The sequence below is a fragment of the Macrobrachium rosenbergii genome, chromosome 29 (genome assembly GCF_040412425.1).
Source record: "Macrobrachium rosenbergii isolate ZJJX-2024 chromosome 29, ASM4041242v1, whole genome shotgun sequence".
Classification (NCBI taxonomy): domain Eukaryota; kingdom Metazoa; phylum Arthropoda; class Malacostraca; order Decapoda; family Palaemonidae; genus Macrobrachium; species Macrobrachium rosenbergii.
The window spans coordinates 7279584-7287083 of NC_089769.1; the positions used below are offsets into that span (position 1 = coordinate 7279584).

General features: G+C 38.1%; 1 protein-coding gene across 1 annotated transcript in view; it reads right to left on the reverse strand.

Annotated features, from left to right (window-relative positions):
* Positions 1 to 2574: 2574 nt before the first annotated feature.
* LOC136854349 (uncharacterized) overlaps positions 2575 to 7500 on the reverse strand; it is a 35149-nt gene continuing 30223 nt past the window's right edge. The window contains 1 exon segment of the mRNA XM_067130648.1: positions 2575 to 2713. The gene's annotated coding sequence lies outside the window, so the exon portion shown is untranslated.

The following is a 7500-nucleotide window of genomic DNA, read 5'->3' on the forward strand; positions in this document are numbered from 1 at the left end:
ATAACTCCTAAGCAAATTCTAAATAATGTTATTAATAATAACTGTAATAATAATAATTATAACACCAATTATAATAAATAAAAATAATAGCATTATTATTATTATTATTATTATTATTATTATTATTATTATTATTATTATAAAAGGACAATATCTATCTCATTAAAAAAACACTGCAACGACTTACCTGAGCTACAGTAAACGCGAGCAGAAGAATTAGGCTAACGTCCAGACACAAAGCGGGCTTCATTGTGGCGCGCGCGCACGTGCGTCTGGAGACAGCAGAAGCAGGAGATGGCACAGACGGGATGACAGACAGACAGACTGGCAGACTGACTGACAGACACCGGCGGGACTCACTCCTCCGACGGACAAGAGTGAAAACCGCCCGGAGTGTGTGACGAAATCGGTGACGTCAGCGACGTCTCTTAATTCTTCGGGGGAAAATCTCGCTTCACTCGCTTTGATTTCCTATTTTGTATTTTCTTTCTTTATACTGTATTTTCTTTGGGTGCTGTTTTCCCGGTTTGTATTCCCTGTTCTGTAATGTATATTTTTCTAGCTTCTAGTTTATTTATTCTTTTTATTTTCCAACTTGCATTGTCTCCTTCATTAGTTGTCTACTCGTACGTAGCCTTTCGGTAATCGGCTCAAGGTCAGCTTTTTTTTCCAGGCCAGTTTTCACTCTACTTTACATAGTCCTCCTCTCTATCGTTCTATTCTCCCCTCAATCGTGTAATGACAATCTGTGAGGCCTTAACTTAGATAGTATCTAATCTTTAGATCAATCTAGTTAAATGCTTAAGTGAATAATGATAATCATAATAATATGCATGGGCCACGTTGCTAACAAGCTCCGAATATCTCCTCTAACGTTAAATATATTTATATATATTAATTTCCTCTCTGATATAGATCTACGGAAAAATAAGCAGACTAGCATTGAATGCGCATACAAGGGTTATGACAGACAGTCCCCGAAGATAGTCGCTCCTACTTACTGGAATAAATTACGGAATAGCCTTTATTTTTTTTTTTTATTTTTCCCATCCGGTTAATCACGTTAAAGCTATGAATGACGTCACTCAGACTCCTCCAAGCGCCTTTTCAGACTCCTTGGCCGACGACGAGTCCACGAGTCCAATAATGGTCGATTTAAGAAAAAATGTTCTTCGTTTGTTTCCGTTCACTGGTAATGGATTCCAATTCCGAATAATTCAATTTGTGCTCCTGGAATTTGTCTCTGTCACTTTCTACTTTTCTTTTTCCTTCGATCCAGAACTGAACTATTTATTGTGACACTTTTTTTTATCAACAAATTCTATTTTATATCACAGCTAAGTTATCATAATTCAATAGAGAAATTAGGAAAAGTGATGCGTTTTCTAGCGGGACGCGTCGACACACTTCAAACAAGGAGCAACGAACGGGCAGCAGCAGCTGCGGAGGCGCGCTTCCACGCGAGCACAAACGACGAAAAGCGAACCGAGAAGAGCCGCCGCTGCATCCCCGCCTGACGTAGGTATAAAAGGAGAGAAGGGGGTGGGGGGGGGTGGTCGCGTCAACAAGTACAGCGGCGCTGTGGCAGGCCACCCATCACACTGATGAGAGAACGCCCAACTGAAATCAGCCTGCGACCAACGAACGCTTTTCACGATCAGGGGCCCAGCGGAAACACTTACTTTATCTCCAGAGAGACGAGGGGGAGGGGGCACCTGAATAAGTCGTTTGGAGAGGGGGGTGAAGGGGGTGGGGGTAGGTCTCTCCTTGGATGCACCTCTACCTCTTGCGAGGGCCTTTTAAAGCCTGCTGGGCAGAGAGGCTTCTCCAGTGGATGTTTTCCTACTGCTCTCTTGGTTTGTAATTGGTAACACAACTTGGATTCACGAACAAAGTAATTAGTCTTTCCGGTTCAGATTACACCTTCCTTTAAAATCCCTACACTGGTTTGGCGGATAAAGTTTGCATTTTAAACCATTTCTCGGTATTTACTTTTCCAGCATGCCAGTATTCCACAACAAACAATATTCTTTTTATTTATTTGTTTATTCCACGTATAAAAATAATTCTAAGTTTCCGATTCATAATCCCCAATGGAAGATCTCTGTGTTAGCACTTGGTTTTGAACCTTTCAATTGTTCGAGTTGTTCTGTAACTCCCCCGATGAGTCAAGACGAATTCCGATGACCCAATTAGCAGCAGCCTGTGACTAAGCAAGAGGCGTATTCTTTGTGACGATAGGAGCTCTATAGCAGCAGGACTCACTCACGTCACAAATTAACACCAGTTCAGGCAAAAACGATCCTTCCTGCACCATTGTATCAGAACCAATTGCGACGTTGCGATCGCTTCATCAATAAACCGTAAGACCGAGATTTTAGAATTCACTACGTTATCGCTGTTCTCGCCATGGCTCGCTCTCGAATTTCATCTGCAGTCGTCGAATACACTTGCAGGGTCGAAAGATACTTTCTCTCGTTGACGAATCTGACGAGAAAGCTGTCGAGAATAAATTACGCGTTTTTTTTTTTTTTTTTTACGAAATCTTTCAGTGTTTGTCACCTCCCAAGTTCTGCAGAGAATCTACGAGCACTCCGACCGAATTTTGGTTTTGACCGTGTGCATCTTCCGAGGCTGCTCTTAAAGATGATCAATGTAATTCTCTCAGGAACGACCAGGTTGTGTTCCGAGGGCGTTAATTACTGGCCAAACCCTGAAAGAGAAAAATATCAAAAAATCAATGAAACAGTCTATTATCTTTAAAGACAAACAAATTTTCTACTCTAGCATAACAAAACTGGAAGCAGTTGAAGTACATAACTATGAATTTAAGAACTAACATTAAAAATTAACATAAAAACGCCATACAAGATCAGTCATACATAAATGTTTATACACACAATATATATATATATATATATATATATATATATATATATATATATATATATATATATATATATATATATATATATATATCTTTCAAACAGGCAGGTACTGTACATTTATACACACAGTAGTTATAGTTTATTGTTATCAGATATATTATGTATATTAAGCCACAGAGCTAAGTTCTATTATAGCCAATTCCCTCTCTGAAGAAACCGTCCATCGACTGAGGGATCAAGGATCTCATGAGAAACATATATAGACATCAAATAAGCAATAAAAAAAAAATCTAATTGCAGAGTTGATTACTTGTTCACTGAAGAAAAAAACAATTGATCTGGGTTGACCTCCTGACTCTTGCTTAGAAATTGGAGGAAAAATTTATCATTCTTTTCATAGCTACCCCCGAGAATCAATGTTCTAAGATAAAGTTGCATATTTCATAGCAACCCCCGAGAATCAGTGTTCTAAGATAAAGTTGCATATTTCATAGCAACCCCCGAGAATCAATGTTCTAAGATAAAGTTGCATATTTCATAGCAACCCCCGAGAATCAATGTTCTAAGATAAATTTGCATATTTCATAGCTACCCCCGAGAATCAATGTTCTAAGACAAAGTTGCATATTCTATTCAAGGTCTTAGTGAAATGGATGTTAAAGAACTGACGTTTGTGTTTTTAGTAAGGTTTCGTGAATAAGGGATTTAAAATGAATTTCATTAAAAAAAAAAGAATGCTCCTTCATTTGGTAATTTTTTTAAGGGGCTGGATCTTTCATGTGCTGCATTTGATAATGAGAGTTTGCAAATGTTTTTGCATATGTTTAACGAGTTTGCAAATGTTTTTGTAAATGTTTAACAAAGCTTCTTCTAGGCTGAGATTACATTAGTATCATTTCGACTCTCCTTTCCGTTTCAAAAAGGAAAAGTCACTAATATCACTAATGTCTGGTTCAATGCTCAGGATAACAGATATTACATGAGAAATTCCATTGACAACTGAGTATTCTCATGCGATAAAAAGAAAACAAAATCTCGTTTTCCCTCCGCTCGCTTTACGAACCGGCACGAAAGCGTAAAGCAACAAAGGCTGACAACCGAATCTCAGATTCTAAAACAACCAAAGAGTACAAGGGCCGAGGTCCGGCACGGTATTAAAAAAAAAATACAATTATGACCTCGCTTCTTGAACAGAGGACGGCAAAGAGAGTGTTGCAACACAGACAAAGGCACAGCGCCCCGGATTTTAAAATAAAGGTCTTGAAAGCAGATAGTTCCAGTTTAAAAATGAAAGCAAACTCAAATACAAATTCCACCATGCATTCATGAAAACGCGAAAGTGCAGTTGATGAGAGACATGGGTAGTGAAAGCGTTTGGCCATTCATATTTGCTTGCTTTTGACCAAGGTCATCTTCGGTGCATTTAAATCGTCTTGTTTTATCTCTTCCTTTTCCATATTATGGAATTTCATTTTGTACAGTATATCTACTGGTCAAGTTAATAATATTTTTGGGGGGGTGGGTGTTCCATAACTAAAAACAAAACAAATTAGTTAAAAACATTAACAAACCCTTACATCAACTACATAATATTATCTACCAGTAGAATATTTACCCAGGAATCAAATAGGCCTATGCTCTAAATTATAGGCCTTCTCCGTCTCCCCTTCCTCTTCCACTTCTCTTCATTTTGTCTTCAGTGGTAAACAAAAATAACCAATGAATCACCCCCTTGAGCATCCACTCCAAACAAAGGGATCCCATTGACTGCGTGATTGATTGTCGCCAGATGACAGGTTATTATAAATGCAACCTTCGCCCATCCCTCCGCTACAACACTTCTTTATACTTCGTCATCTGGGGCCAGGCGATGATGACTCGTTGATTCTGATGTTCCCAAGCGATTAAAAAAAATGGGAGTTTTACCTGGTCATCACAGGCCCCCAAGATAATCATTCGTTTTGGTTTTTCTGTTAATAAAAAGTGGTGTAAAAACCTACAACGACGATTGGACCGACCAGTTTGGGCTTAAGATGAGTTGTTCTTTTCATTCACTTGAAGCCAAAAAATAAACAAATAAATAAACAAAATAAAAACAGACATGATCCTGAATGAAACCCCGTGGGAAAAACGTTCATCGACAAAGTTCATTATACTTCCACTTACAACAAAAAGGAATTTTAAAATTTTAAAAGAACCTTACTGGAAAAAAAAAACAGGCCATCAAATAAGGTGAAATAAGATATTTAAAAGCGTTAACGGTATGTATTTACGATTCATCTTCCCGTATTTGAAAGTGAAACCTAACAAGATACCAGTATAACAGAAAACTTAAAAAAAAATCATATTCAAGTGAAACTTTTCAATTTATTAAGATACTTCCTCTTGCTTGCGCTTTCTTCGCTTTCTGGATACCAAGCCATAAAATTCGGGTGCATAGGCCACTTGCAACCAATGATTCTAGACCCTGGTAGCAAGACAGCTTTCAAGTGATATACTGAAGTGCACTTCATAATTTTCGTTTCTGATTCCCATACCTCTTGTTCACTTATTTTCTCGTGGAATTGGTCTACCAGAAATTCAAATAAAAATCAGAAAAAAATTCACTTCTCTATACACAAAATTATAAAAAAATTAATTCTATTTCCTTTTCAGAGCCTTTCCAGCTCACAGTAACACGAAAACACCAGAACTAATGCAAGAAAAAAGATAATAATTTACTGTTCCCCTCAACATGTCTCACAAGGATGCACTAACGGTGTGAGGGAGCGGAAGAGGAGAAATAGAAAACCCCCACTCATAAAATACATGTGTGTCGGGGACGCGCTAAACAGACCCCCATAAGCCAGAGATGGAGTGGACATGATAGGAAACTGGGGGACGGGGGGTAGATACGATGCTCCAAAGGGACCAGATGAAATAGCATTGGAATGCAGGACGAAAAATGAATGAAGTATGCACAAAGAGAATCGCATGAGAGAGAGAGAGAGAGAGAGAGAGAGAGAGAGAGAGAGAGAGAGAGAGAGAGAGAGAGAGAGAGAGAAGAGATCCTCCAAAAGGAGCCACATTGGAATGCAGGGTGGAAAATTAATGAAGTATGCACAGCGCGAATCGCATGAGAGAGAGAGAGAGAGAGAGAGAGAGAGAGAGAGAGAGAGAGAGAGAGAGAGAGAGAGAGAGAAACAATCCTCCAAAAGGAGCCACATGAAATAGCATGGGAATGCAGGACGAAAAATTAATGAAGTATGCACAACGAGAATCGCATATGAGAGAGAGAGAGAGAGAGAGAGAGAGAGAGAGAGAGAGAGAGAGAGAGAGAGAGAGAGAGAGAGACTTGGAGTTCGTGACACGTCTGAAGACCGAGGTTTTTCCCATTCAGATATTCGTGACCCCCGAGGAGGACTCGCCGTATCGTGCAATCCTCCTCTCTCCCATCCTTTCGCCTTCCTGCCTTTACCAGTCCCACATAACTGTTACATCATATCCTCTTCAAATTTAAGGTCCTTAACAGTTTATTTTAGTAATTACGATCATACACACACATATATGTGTATGCATGTATATATTCTACGTACATACACAGAAACATAATACACACACAGATATGTATGTATATATATATTATATATATATATATATGTTTGTATGCATGTATGTATGTATGTATGTATGTATGTATGTATGTATAACAAGTGTGTGTCTGTGCGGACTTGTCTGATGCGTAGAGATATATTAAAAAGAATATAACAAAAATATATATAATCTCGTTAATAGGCGGAAAAGATAAAAAAAAAAAATCATGTAAATCTTCGACGTGAACAAGACACGCCAACATCAATTAAATGCAGGCAAATTTACCTAATAATATTACAATAAAAAAGGATTAAGGATTATAAAATGACCACTGAGATTACAGAGCCAACAGCAAGTTACTAACGAAAAGTCAAGACGAGCTGGTATGACTTCAAACACGTGGTTCGGGAGGATTTCGTAAAAACAAAAAATAATTCCACTAAACGACAGGTCTGTTTACTTCTTTTCACGCCTACATTCCATAACATCCTTCGTACCAAGACTTCACGAGTATGGACGATGTCACATTTTCTCCTTCTCAGAAAAGGTCTGAATGATAATACACATTACGAAATGTTCGTTAGTGTGAATCAGGATATTTTGAAATGAGCTGAATAAGCTGCGCTGCAGAACGGACATCCGTTTTAGAGGGATGGCGTAAGTTATACGGCTAATTATTCGCGAGCTTTATATGAAAATTAATGTAAATTAATAATATCAACAGTAATAGTAAGGTAAGGGTGACTGACATTTTCTGGAAAGTAATAATCGCCCTGACTTTTGTCTTTTTTTTTTTTTTTTTTTTTTTAGAAATCCCACAGGTCTTTTCCTAATCATTTATAGACGGCAGAGTGATTATTTCATTAAAGCAAAACTTCAAGACCCAGCAATAATCATCAACCATATTTATAGGCTAATAGATTCTTTGTCTGTGTGGAAAATAAGAATGCATTCACATCCTCTGACCAAATTCAGGAACAGCCACACATTTTTCACTCCTGACTACTTCAACTTACAACCTTTGAAAAGAGGCAAAAAT